The sequence below is a fragment of the Lepeophtheirus salmonis genome, chromosome 4 (assembly GCF_016086655.4).
Source record: "Lepeophtheirus salmonis chromosome 4, UVic_Lsal_1.4, whole genome shotgun sequence".
Lineage (NCBI taxonomy): Eukaryota > Metazoa > Arthropoda > Copepoda > Siphonostomatoida > Caligidae > Lepeophtheirus > Lepeophtheirus salmonis.
In genome coordinates, this window is record NC_052134.2 from 34,755,751 (window position 1) to 34,769,190 (window position 13,440).

Sequence of the window (13,440 nt, forward strand, 5' to 3'; positions counted from 1 at the left end):
ACTCATTTCATCATATTTGGGATGGTACAAGAAGCTTACAATAGCCAATTTCGAAAAACAGATTAGAAGGGCCTGTACCATGCCAGAATTAATCTAAGAGGCCTAATATTTTCCCAAAGTTAGATTACTATTTTTGCGGGCAGCAGAAAATGTTTTTATCTACGGGAAGTAAATATTATCCCAAAAATGAAATTTTTAACAATTTTTATTTCATATTTTTGGAATGAAATGTTAATTTTCAAGATCCAGATTTATGCTTAGTTCATCTGCATAGATATTTTCAAAACTGTGGTACAAATATTTTGAGATTGTTCAAAAGAAAAGTTTCCAGGTTTAAAAAAAGTTAAAATTAACATTGCTTTTATTATACAAAAAAAATATCTTCTATTTTAGCGATCTGATTTATACAATTTAAGTGCCTTGCAAGTATAAAATAGGCAGCATTTTTTTTATTTTTTTTTAATTTAGTCACCTTTACGATTAAGACTTATTTTTGAGTTATTAATAAATGATATTTTAACAATTGATCAGAATTTTAACCTACAGAGGTCAGAGACACAAATTAATTTGCCGAGGAGGATTAACTCTAATTTTGACTTTGAATGTTACCCACCCGCGTCTTTAAAAAATTAAAGATAATTTTATCTTTAGTATGCTGCTAAAATTCAATGAAGAAAAGTATCATAGTTTAGAAGAATGGGCTAACTATTAGGGTCGTATCAATCCTTAATATGGGACATAAAATCGATCCTCTTTCCTCGTCCCATCCCAGATATCGGTCCTTGAAAAATATCATAAAGTTTAAAGTTGCCTCTACCAGGCACCATTTTTACTAAAATTATATTAAATTATCTCAGTTTACCAATTAAACTAGTTTAGTTAATCTTTTAGTTACTTCCATAAACCAGAATTGTTTCCCATAATTTAGGCCTCATGGGGTATGAACGTTCCTTTATTGTATTCGCTTGTAAACAAAGCGACTGAGAGTCTTGCAGCAAAATAATAATACAACTCTCAGAAGGATAATATTATTGTATATAAAATACAGGTGTATGTTACTCATATAGAGAGCACTTTTTCTCAGCATTTGTCATCAACTAAGCGCCATTTTTTTAAAAACAACAACCTACAGACGAACAAACCACCTTGCAAATAATATATATCGATTATTGATTATTTTTTTTTTTTTTTTTTTGATAAAATTTGAACAGATATTAATTTGTTTTTCTAACTTTTAAAGTTTAGGCATGCATGTAGAATAATCTTTCCCCTCACTGAAAGAAGGAAAATCAAATACTGTTATTGTAGAAAAAATGAATCAAAATTCTTATTGTGTAATATGTATTTACAATTTTCTAAAAAGAAAATTGAATACAATTGATGCATATTAACGCCGTGTGTGTAATAGTTCGTTGTAAGTCTGTATATTATAAACAAAAACAATTTTCATCTCTAAAAGAATCCTCACGATAAGAGATGTGAAAATTGTCGAAATCTTCGTGAGTGTACATTAAAAACGTATATACGTATACGAGGTGTGTTCAAAAAGTAAGGTTACTTTTCAAATTGTGCGGGCAATGTATGTTTGATATGCTAGATTTTTTTATGTTAGTACATTCGAAAAAGAACATAAATTTATTGTTGAAAGATAGATAATATGTTTAGATTGTTTGTGAGAGGCGTAATGCTTTAGAAATATTTGCATGTTTGGCGATTTTTTGCTATATGTCCTGGGCTCTTCCATTTAGATGATTAGGCTTTGTTTTTGATATCATAACCATATTCCCATGATTTGTCGCCAGTTATGACCGTTTTGAGCTAATCAAGATCGTCATAGACGTCGGTCAACGGCTCGTTAGCAATGCTCAAGTGACGATTCTTTTTGTCAAAAATGAAGCAAGTTACTCGTCTCCTGCTCAAAACATTTGAAAAAATTTCATGGCACGAGCCAATTGCTATGTCAATATCTTTAGCAACTTCTCTGATAGTCATTCAAGTATTTTCAAAATCAATTTTCCTCACTGCTTCAACGTTTTCAACGTACTTGGGGTTCCAGAGTGAGTCGTCATTGGCGTCTTCTCGGCCATCTTGGAAGAGTTTATCCTTCTTAGAAACTTTTTTTTTTACTCAGAACAGTTTCACTGTATGGCTTGTCAACATTTCAAGTGTTTTGGGGGACTTAATTTCTTTCTTTACACAAAATTTCATGCAAATTCTTTAGATCCGTGTTTTTCAATAGCAAAAAAATCATCGAACACACAAAATAATTCTAACTATTATACATCTCACTAACAAACTAAAAATTATATCTATATTTAAACAATAAATATATGTTCCTCATCGAATGTTCTTGTTACTCGCCTGAATATACATTACTCGCTTGAACAGTCGTTACTCGCATGAAAACTCGTTATTTACTCAAACCCATTTTGCTCGCAAAAAATTATCAGTAAAAATAATCATATTTTTTTAAATAATTATTGAAACTATTTATGTAAAAGTTATTTGCTTGATTTATGTTCCACAAATTAATCCAAAAATTAGTTTAATTTATTCAAATTGTGGTCATAAGGGTTATTCAATAGTTAATATAACCACATATTAATATTTAATTATAGTCTTATTATTACTTATAATTAACATATTTTTATTGGCACAGGTACTTGTTAATAGGAATCCGTATTAATGATAATATAAAGAAAAATAAATTTTTTTTGAGAGCTAAGTAATTCCAAGGAGTGTCAAATACTCCCGCTAGACTTTAAAAAATGAAAGTAGCATTACTTAATAACGAAATGGATTAAGAGTACTCATTACAAAAAAGTCAAAATATTTATACCTGTGGGAAAACATAAATTCTAAATTTTATAGAGAAAGGCAGTCTGACTAGATGACTAGGAAGATGTTATAATGGGTTCAAAAACGACAAACAAAGAATCCCAAGTTTTAACTAGTTCCAAGGTTGTAACGGGTTAGGAGGTTTTGAAGAGTTTCGCACTTTTGATGATTTTCGAGCAACATTCGGCCTTTTATGCAAACGAACCGAGTTTTTTGTGTCTTTTTTAAAAAATTATTTACCTCATAAAACTAGAGTATCAATTTACGAGTTTTGCTATGTTAGAACTAATAAAGGCAAAAAACAGATTTATATCACTAAAATATCCATTTGAACGGTGTAAGCTCGAGTTTGGACTTTAAGGGAAGTAACGGAGGGTCCAAAACACCGAAATGGATATGAAGGCCATCACAAGAAATCAACTCCTAAAAAAATATGTCAAAAGGAGAAAAAGAGGTTTTAATATTTCTCGCTATTTTTGTTTCATAAGAAAAGAAAAGACTACTGTTTTAACATGAAATTTCACCACTTTTAGACAGAAATTCTAAAAACTGCAAAGAAAACCGTCTTGCTTAGAATCACTTGTTTAATTTGAATGCATTTTTTAAAAGTATAATGCTTCAGAGAAGCTGCAATTGCCTCTTAAAGATGGCACAGCATGAAGTTATAATATAAGGACGAATAAAAATTTATGTTGGTACGATTAGGTTCTTAACCGGCTCATCTAAAATGAAGTTACTTTCTGTTTTTATATATTTTTTAAATCCGTCGACGCCATTATATTGATATAAATAGTATATTTTCATGAATTCCAAAATTTGGTCTTCATCTATTAAGGATATCCCTGATGTCCGAACTTCGGATCATGAAGACGTTACCTTTCGTGATGTGAATTTGGAATTGAAAAGTATCTCGAAAATGGTTGTTCCTGTTCTCAAGGACCATTGGATCCATTAAGAAACAAAATTCTTTGTTTTAATTGGTTTGATTATGAATGTGTTTCTTTTCGGCGAGATTAATGACTAGAAATGTCTTCTATTTCTCCATGGAGTCATGAAGCCTATGTGTTTGGACATTTTGTGTCCTAGATAGGGAGGAAGAAAAGATCAAATTCCAAATGAGTGGACGGAGTGCTTGTCTGATAACTTTTTTTTTCTTCATGGCTATAGGGAATATTTTAGTTCAGGGACTTTACACACATTATTTGAAAAATGGGTCCACTCATAAGTAATATAAGCTAACTGGAAATCCATCTATTAACGCGGATAATCAAAATATTAATGAGAGAAGAGAAGGTATTAAAAAAAATTTATCTACTTTTATTCATCATTAGAAGACTGTGTGTCCCGAATTGGGTATTATGGGATGACGAAGCGATGTCTGCCATATTTGTTATGATCATTCTCAAGAATTGGCCTCATTATTCAGAGAATCTATGCAAAAAAAAATCTTTGGTTGATTGGACATTAAATATTAACGAAAGAATTAAGGAGCAAATGCACCATATCCAAAGTGAACGCAGAGATTACAATAGGAGGGTTGAATACGCTAAAAATAAAATTACCTTATTAACTATGGACTTTTTTGAAGATAAATCAATTCCTTATTCGTCAATTCAAATAGGAAAGACACATTTCATTTCTCAATATAAAGTTAACCTTTTTTGCTATTGAGAATGAAGGAAAATGAACATCCAAGATATATATTTTTATGTAACTTTTTCAGTCTATGTTATATTATTTCTTAATAATTTAGAAAATTATTAAGAAAAGTTGAAATGGTGTGGAATCTCTCTTATATCATGAATTAGAGCGTAAAAGTGGTGTTCTGCATCTTGAAATTCAATGAGATAACTGTGGGTAAGAATGTTAGAATAAGATGGGAATTTCTTCTACTTATAACAATTAATTTTCTTTACAGAGGACAGACTAAAAATTATATCATTATGGTAAAATTATCCTATAGAACAATTTTCTAAGAATCGTATATGATATGTAGAAGCTACTATTTTAAGATGTTGTATAACTCTTACTCTTGATGATTCGAGTCTCACAATGTTAATTATCTATTCATGCAGAAATGAAACTGGGTTTCACACAATTCTATAATTACCGGATCAATTAAAAGTGTGTGGAAGCAAAACCACCGCAAAAAAATATGCAAATTTGCAGGTCTATGATATATCAAAATTTTGTGTCCTTATGGTATTGTAATTATTAATCTAACCAACCATTATGGAAGCTTCAGGAAATACATAGGATCGTAAATAGTAGTTTATTAAAAACATGCCTACATATTGTATTGTGTCAACTAGAACTATTATCGAATCCGTTTCAACTAGTGAGTCGATTTTCAAATTCTAAAAAATCAGAATCGACTTAATATTTTATTGAGTTAGCATAGTGATTTTTATCCTGAAACCAAATGAAATGATTTTTTGAGTTTTATGGTGCTGTACTCTCGAAATCATTTTCTAATCAATCATCATTTCGAATGAGATTCTTCTAATATCTGAGGAGACAGACTATAGAATAGAGATACATCATATAACTTAAACATTTTTATTATGTAAAAAAATAAACTATAAATGGTAACCCTGACAATTTGATGGCTGTTTTGAAAGAGGGCAACTTAGCTTTCATGACGTTTAATTAGATTAGCAGCAATCCCCTATGAGAGGAAGGAACACAAATCTCACTAACGACAGAGGCAGGAATTATACCGACGTCGATACTCAATTCTACTTGGAATCCAACATAGATTAATACTTAAAATTATTTTAACTAATCATCAGTAATATTCTCCGTTATTCATGACCACGCGCAAATTATACCCGGATGTTCTAAGCTTAAGAATTAACAAATAATTATAGCTTATTAGTAAAATAAAAACATTGCTCAGATTGCCAACTTAAAAAAATCTCGCACGTATTTTAGGACATATCTTTTACAATTCTACATAAAACAATGATATGTACAAATTGCATCCAACATCACATACTATAACATATTCTCTCATTAGTACCCATAATGGGGGTAAAAACTAACTGCATGAAAAGTAGATAAGTACTTTATTTTACTTTAAGTATTTATTTTTTCGGCTCTGTAAGTAATTTTTTCATGTGCGATCTGGACCAGAAAGTATTAATTTTTTCCTATAAAATTTATTTCCTAAAAAAAGGATCTAAATGACCGTATCGAATTCGAATGTTACTAATAGACAAGGGGCGTCTGCAGGGTGGGGTCCAGAGGGGCTGTAGCCCCCCAAAAAAAAAAAAAAAAAAAATATTTTTAATAGAAAATCTAATATTTGATTTTTTTCCCCAAAAAATTAAATATTTGTAGTTTAATTAAATTTTTTACAAAAGATTTTATACTTGAAAATTTTTCTAAATAGCAAAGGATATTTGTGAATTGTTTTCCAAAAAAGTTAACTTTTGAAATTGTTTTCAATAAATTTTAATTTTTTGAGAATAACTATGGATCTCTGAAATTTACTTATACAGACCTAAGTTAAAGCGAATGTCTCAGATGTCCAGATAATTATCAACTCGAGTCGATTTTAACTATTCAACTCAGTTTATCTCGGTTCAATCGACTCAAGTTAACACAACGCTACAAACATAGTATGTCATGGTTTTTTTGTTTGGTTTTTTACCATTAAAAATAACTAATCTATATATTCATTGGCTTGAATGATATCCTTAGTTAATAAGTATGTATTTCCCTTCCTTCCTTCACAAAAGCAACGATTTAGAAATGGTGAATGTGGTAATAGATACGTCTTCCCCGTCTAGGAAAGACTTCAGATCATTAATATTAATGACTCTTGTATTTGAAAAACTCAATTTGATGTGACTTTTCTTATCACTTGATAATAATTATAATTAATGAATACATACATAAATAAGTAGAGAAAGAAGAAACGAACGAATGAAGAAACAATGTTGTTTTCAGGAAGTAAACATCATTCACAGGGTTTCATTATCAAAAATGGGTGCCTGTCAACACAAAAACAAGCTAGAATTATTTTTCCCGAATTTGAGGCTATGAGAAGATTATTTTTTTATTCTGAAAAAACTAATTACTTTCTATTTCTGTTAGTGATGGGACAATGAATCGGGATTAGGAAAATAATGTTTAATTTGCAATTCCGAATCTTATCTATTCCTTTTATTTAACTATTTAATTTCTAAGTTATGAAAAAACACAAAATTAAAGAATGATTGCTTTTTACTAAAAAAAAATGTAATATTTAAAATTTTATATAACTTTTCAAATTTTTTTTCGCAGAAAATCTAATTTTCCGTGAATGACTATGTATTTTTGATATTTTCTCCAAAAAATGTAATATTTGCTTTGTTTGTTTTCAAAATAAATTACATTGAAAATTTAATTTTGGAAATTTTTTTGTGAATAGGTGTGAATTTTTTTTTTTAATTTAATTTGTTGTTAATAGTTGGGGATTTTTGAAAAATATCAAACTTTATATTTGAACTTTTTTTTCAAAAAAATTAGTATTTGAAATTTTATAGGAAAACGGTATTTTTTAACTATTATTTAAAATATTAAAAAATTGTAATATGCATGCGGAATTTTTACTGGAATTGCATCGGAATCGCCATTGCGATTGTGTTTTTTTTTTTAATAGGCCTATCACTAATTCCTATCAACAAATTATTCTATTAATCCTTTGGAGACGCTGCAAATTGCACTTAATGTAGCAAATGATCTAATTCACAACGGAAAAATAGTGGTACATATTGAGAGATTATAATTTAAATATGAAAATACAGTCACATAAATCAAATGGAAGCTTTAAACAATTTTTAATATTCTTGGGTATCTTGATTTATTCCAAAATGTGAATACAATGACAATAAATGAACCAAATACGATGTGGTCTGAAAAGTTTCTGACCTCAACGTAAATAAAAGCACTTATAAATAAAAGCTAGTGAGATCTACTTGTTGACAGTTACTCAACAAATTTTTGCCCATTTTGGCCGTTTAGTTGTTATGTAACAGTGAATAAAAGAATACAATAAATGATAACATATACGTCTGGGCAGTAATGGGATAATATTCATTCTCGAATAAAGTGGGAGGGAATGAGAGAAATGTGGGGAAAACTGTTCTAGAACGCTTTGCCTAACAAAAACTTTCCCGAAAAAAATAATATATGATGATTCATGCTGAATAATGTAATGTTACTCCAATTTTGACAAACAAATTGTTTAATTATTTGTCTCAAATTGCAACGACTAAGTGCCTATTAATTAATTATCGTCTATGACTCTTTAATTCTCAAGATACGTTTGTCATTGGACGATAAACTTACACTACACAGGGAACACAAGCCCCTGCGAAAAGCAATACGAAAAATAATCACCCTATAAACCTAAACATCGAACAGCGGACAACCAAATACACTGCATAATTGTGGTCTAGTGGGGAAATTAATGTACCCTTAATTGATCAGATGAAGTTATAGAGATTTAGTACATATAAGTGATCATTATAGGATAACAATTACTCTATACGCCATGATTTATTGTGTGATTATCATGATTTATGTTACAACAGTCTCAATAGTGGTTCGAGCTAATAGTTGAACCATCCTCAAAATGAAATGACTCAATTAATTAACAGTTAATTATTACAATTCGTTGCTTCTAATTAACGTTTTTATCATGAATGGGAATCAAAATTACATAGTATTGCAGCATTAATTATCATGAAATATATTTGATATTTTTTTTTTTATCTAAATGTCCATTCCGGAATGTATCTGCTCGGCAAAATATAATATTATCCAAAGTGACTTTTAGGAAAAGGGTTGTTGCAATGTGTGCATGCACGGTGGGAAAAAAACATTTATGTGAATCATTCATATTTTATTTACCAGCGTACAGTCCTGTCCCACTTGTTGGTCCTTAAAGAAGATAAATCGATCCCTCGTGACGTAATTGAGGGTATTACTTTTTTTTCCTTTTTTAATTAGACTTGTAAAGACTGGACTGGACAAGACTAGATCTAATACATAAGGAACGACACAACACTACTGACCACTGGCCAGTGATTAATACAATTTTTTATGCAATCAAATTCTTGCAGAGGAATAGGGCTTGGCCATGGTGGTAGGCTTAAATCAGGTGAATGTTAGACCATGTTCGACTGTATCTAGCGTAAGGGCACTAAAATTAACACATGGATTCTTCTTTGTAAATCATGCTACTCAGTCACTGTTCCGGAACGAATGAGTTTCCAGTTCTGAGATTGTACTATGGTAATTCATATGTACTTGTTTTTTAGAGCCAGAAATCAAGGGAAGTCTGTCAGGAAGTATTCTTCTAATTATGTAGATGAAGGTTGCATTTATGTACATACTTAATTTGTTTGTTCGTTTATTTGATAATTAATGTAATTTATATAAATTAAAACTACTGGGAATTTGCAATGACCAATGTACATAATATACTTTAAAATAATTAGAACTTTTTAAAATTAGTGTTCCCCCTTCAACAATGTTCCACACAATATCCTATAAAGTCCTCACATAGTCAACTAAATATAGATGTTTTATAAACATGACACACTAACGAGTTAACATCATCATGTAACCAAAATCACGTCTCAAAAATATATAAATTATAACTGTCAAATTGTTGATTTATAACTTTTAGATCAGGCAGGAAAATGAACATACTTGAGAATTCTAAAAAAAAAATACGACCTTGATGAAATTGATTGTATAAAAAATAAATTATTTAAATCAGTCATTCTCAACTCCATCGTAGTTATATATGATGATTTTGTGGGCATGGGATAATGATGCAGGTCACTTTTTAATCTCTATTCTTTTTTTGTTTTGATATTTTGGACATAAATATACATATTTATAAAAAAAATTACAAAAAAAGATATCTAATCAAATTCTAAAACAAACAAACTTTTCTATTAGATAACTTGGTTATTTTTTCTTCTTCAAATTTTTGCAAAATTTATAATTAGGTCTAATATTGTTAGGATAACGATATTATATCTAATAATTTGTATTTTATTTTCAGCCAAATCTAGTAAATTACTCATTAAAGAAAGTATGTATATTTATAAGTAACTAGGAGTAGTACCTGCCATTACCCGGAGAAATTAAGCGTCGGCTAAAGGCAATTATTGCTATAATAGTATAGAAGATAACTCTTCAAGAAATCCTTGGTGTTACTTTCCGTTTTTATAAGCACACTCACGCGTACCACTCAGTACTTAACTCGTATATCAATTCGTATATGTTTTCTCCTCAAGAAAGAAAGAATAATAATCAGATTTTGAGGAAAAAAATTATATGTTAGGATGATTGAGTAGTACTTTAGTCTCTAGAACGCTCACTAACAAAAGCAAACCGAAAGATTGATCCACTACATTGCTACTTCATAGTAGTAAAATATGTATAAAATATACTTCAGGAAGCACTACATATAAATCCCCCTGTATACACGCTCAAAAATACATGAAAAACACCTCCAATATTTCATTAATATGACTACATTGTTCATTCTTAGATCAAAATATGTATATGATATACATCAGGGAGCACTTTATACAGTGCACCGGTAACTGTTTTTCAGACACACGGACATTCGTACAGGCATACAGATAAACTTTGATCAATAAATAATATATTTAAACAGATTTTTATTTATTTGTTTTAAATTCTTTTTTCATTTGACAATTTATAGGTCATTTAGCGACAAATGTATATTTTCTTCTAATGGAATCTAGAAATTAATTACTTTGAAAACATTTTTTAACTAGAGTACGATCATTAATTTAAGCTTGTAGTTTATCTATAAAAATTGTTATCGCCAACTTATATTTATAACACCAATAACTTCAAAACCCCTGATTCAGCCCTCCTATTATGACTTTAAAGATATTAATATTATCTAATAAAATTTATAGAGGCCTGCATCGCTGAATGAGCTTATTAAGGGTTAAAAATTAAATGAATACAAAAAAATAGACATAAAAAATTTATTATTTTTAAGAATAACTTTAGATATTTAAAAGAAATTTATTGTTGATCCATGTATATATATATATTTTTTTTTTTTTGAGACCTATTTAAAAAATATCAATTGGTAAATCAAATTCCGTGTTTCTGACACAACGTTCAATCACCATATCTTTTTTATATATATAGAAAATAAAGAAATTTAAAACACTTCAAAGATCAAATTGACCAAATTCATAAGGTAAAAAAAGGAAAGAGATCTAACTGATTTTTTTCCCTTCTACCACTATAAGGAGGCCGGTGACTACACTCCAACCCCTGACTTAAGTTTTGTTGTTAAATGAAAAGACAGCATTTTTGTATGTTGACCAAATTTTGATAATTTTAAGACAATTTAAAAAAATAATTAATTTCTATCATTAATAAAAGCAACTGTAATAAATATATATAATTATTTTTACCATTGGCGGATTGATCTATTTTTCAAATCCATGTTTATTTCTTAGGGAAAAAATTCTAAAAAAAAGAAGATTTAATTTTTGTAAAATAAACACACCTGAGAGAATATAAAAGAAATAATTTAGTCCTATTTTTTAAGAGACAGCATATCATATATAGATATTTGAATTTTTGGAGAGAGGTGGGGGAGGGGGGGTCATCGATCATCATCAAGCTGCAGCAAAAAAATCGTGAAGTCACCACGATCATGAATTCATATGTATCAAAGAGTCCCTGAAGTTTATGAGCCCCCTATAAATATACAGGCCGGGGTGACCGTAAGATTTTATTTTGGGGGTTTATCTCCTCTAGTCCATCACCTGCGGAAATCCTGAAAGGACTCATTATTTTGAATTCAATCTATTCCAACTGGTTTTCGTTCTGAGGACTCGAATCAGGGTCTAAGCTCACGAGACATCGCGTCTAGCGCAAAAAAAGAAAAAAGAAGTAAAAATTAAATACGAGATATATTGTGTAAAATCTGTTAAAGTTTTAAATGTTATTTTTGATGAAATGGGTTATACAAAATATTTAAAATATTGTTGTGTGCGAAAAAGTGGTTTGCATTTTTGAAAAATCCAAGATTTAAATCATATTTTGGAAATAATGTTTTAACTAATTTAGGGGCTATTCAAAAATAAAAAATTTATGTACAACATGTTCAAATTTTTAACATTGAAGTATATTTTTATAGGAAATAGCGAACAAATAGTTGATAGTCTGATATAAATAATTACTACAGAAGGCAAATCTTCATGCAAACACTACTATTTAAGATGATAAATGTAAGGAAAAACTTATATTGCTCATAGACATATGTGATGAGTCAGAATAAAAACCATCCTGAGCAAAATCAAGAAATTGTATGTAATTATACATCACAAATTTACGTGGACTTATTTGAATCAATTAAGGGGTTACGATTTAAATATCTGTGATACGATACTCAAGCATGCTAGTAATATGTTGTTTTTTACTTTCATTTGATTTTGAGACTTAGCTTGGCAGTGATATTATGAATTTTCAAATACAACTGATCAATTTCTCATTCTTCCATATGTGAAAGTAAATTTTTATTACTTTGTAATTTACGACGTCTCCAAAGGAATTGACCAGTGTAATTTTTTTATAGAAAATAATGATTATTCTTCTAAGAAAATAAATTTAATTCACACTCAATTTTCAGAAACATCTTTCTAGCTTCCATTTGCGTAACAGGACACATGAGTACTTTCTCAAACTTATTTTAATTGAAATCTTTCAGATTTCGTTCATTACACCATATAACTTTCACCCCCCTTACTATAACAAGATTAACGATTTTAAAGACGATGGTTTCATATAATCGATGATGCCCATGAATATTTTTACAAAACTTCAAAAATCTAACTTAAATAGATTTTTTAAATATCCATTGGTACCCTTTTTTAGTATATTCTTTTTCAAATATACTCAAAAAATTGGAATTCCATTATTCAACCCATAAAAGAGGGTATGTGTTGCGTAATGGAGATCCAATTTTATAATTATGTACGTCATGTATATGTGACACCAAATTCAACATCCATTAATCTCTATAGACAGTTAGTGATCATTGATGTGATTCTTAAATTCGATTTTATTTATTGCTATATCGTTCCTTATTTATGACTGTAATCAAGTCTTGTCATACCTTTCGGTACCTAAAAATAGTAAAATCGATCTCTCGTGACTTCATTGGGTTTTTTTTTTTTCTAATATCGAATACAATCAATCTTATATTTAACTATTAATTTATATTTCATATTTATTTAGTATAATATCTTACAATCACTATATATAACAATGAAAACAGGATTAATTTTTGCAAAACTATGTACAATGCTCTTAATTCATAATATCTTATATATCTCTTATAGGGCTTAATTAGCTCCATATATTGACATTTTTTAGAACAGTTCAAGAATTGACTGCTGTAACTAAGAACCAGCACTAAGACTGGTCTGAACTTAAGAAATTGGGACAAATTCAATACTAATCTCGTCTTATAATTAATATCTTGATGAAACTTTTCATTCTAGAAACTCAAGAAATGCTCAAATAATAATTTAAGCT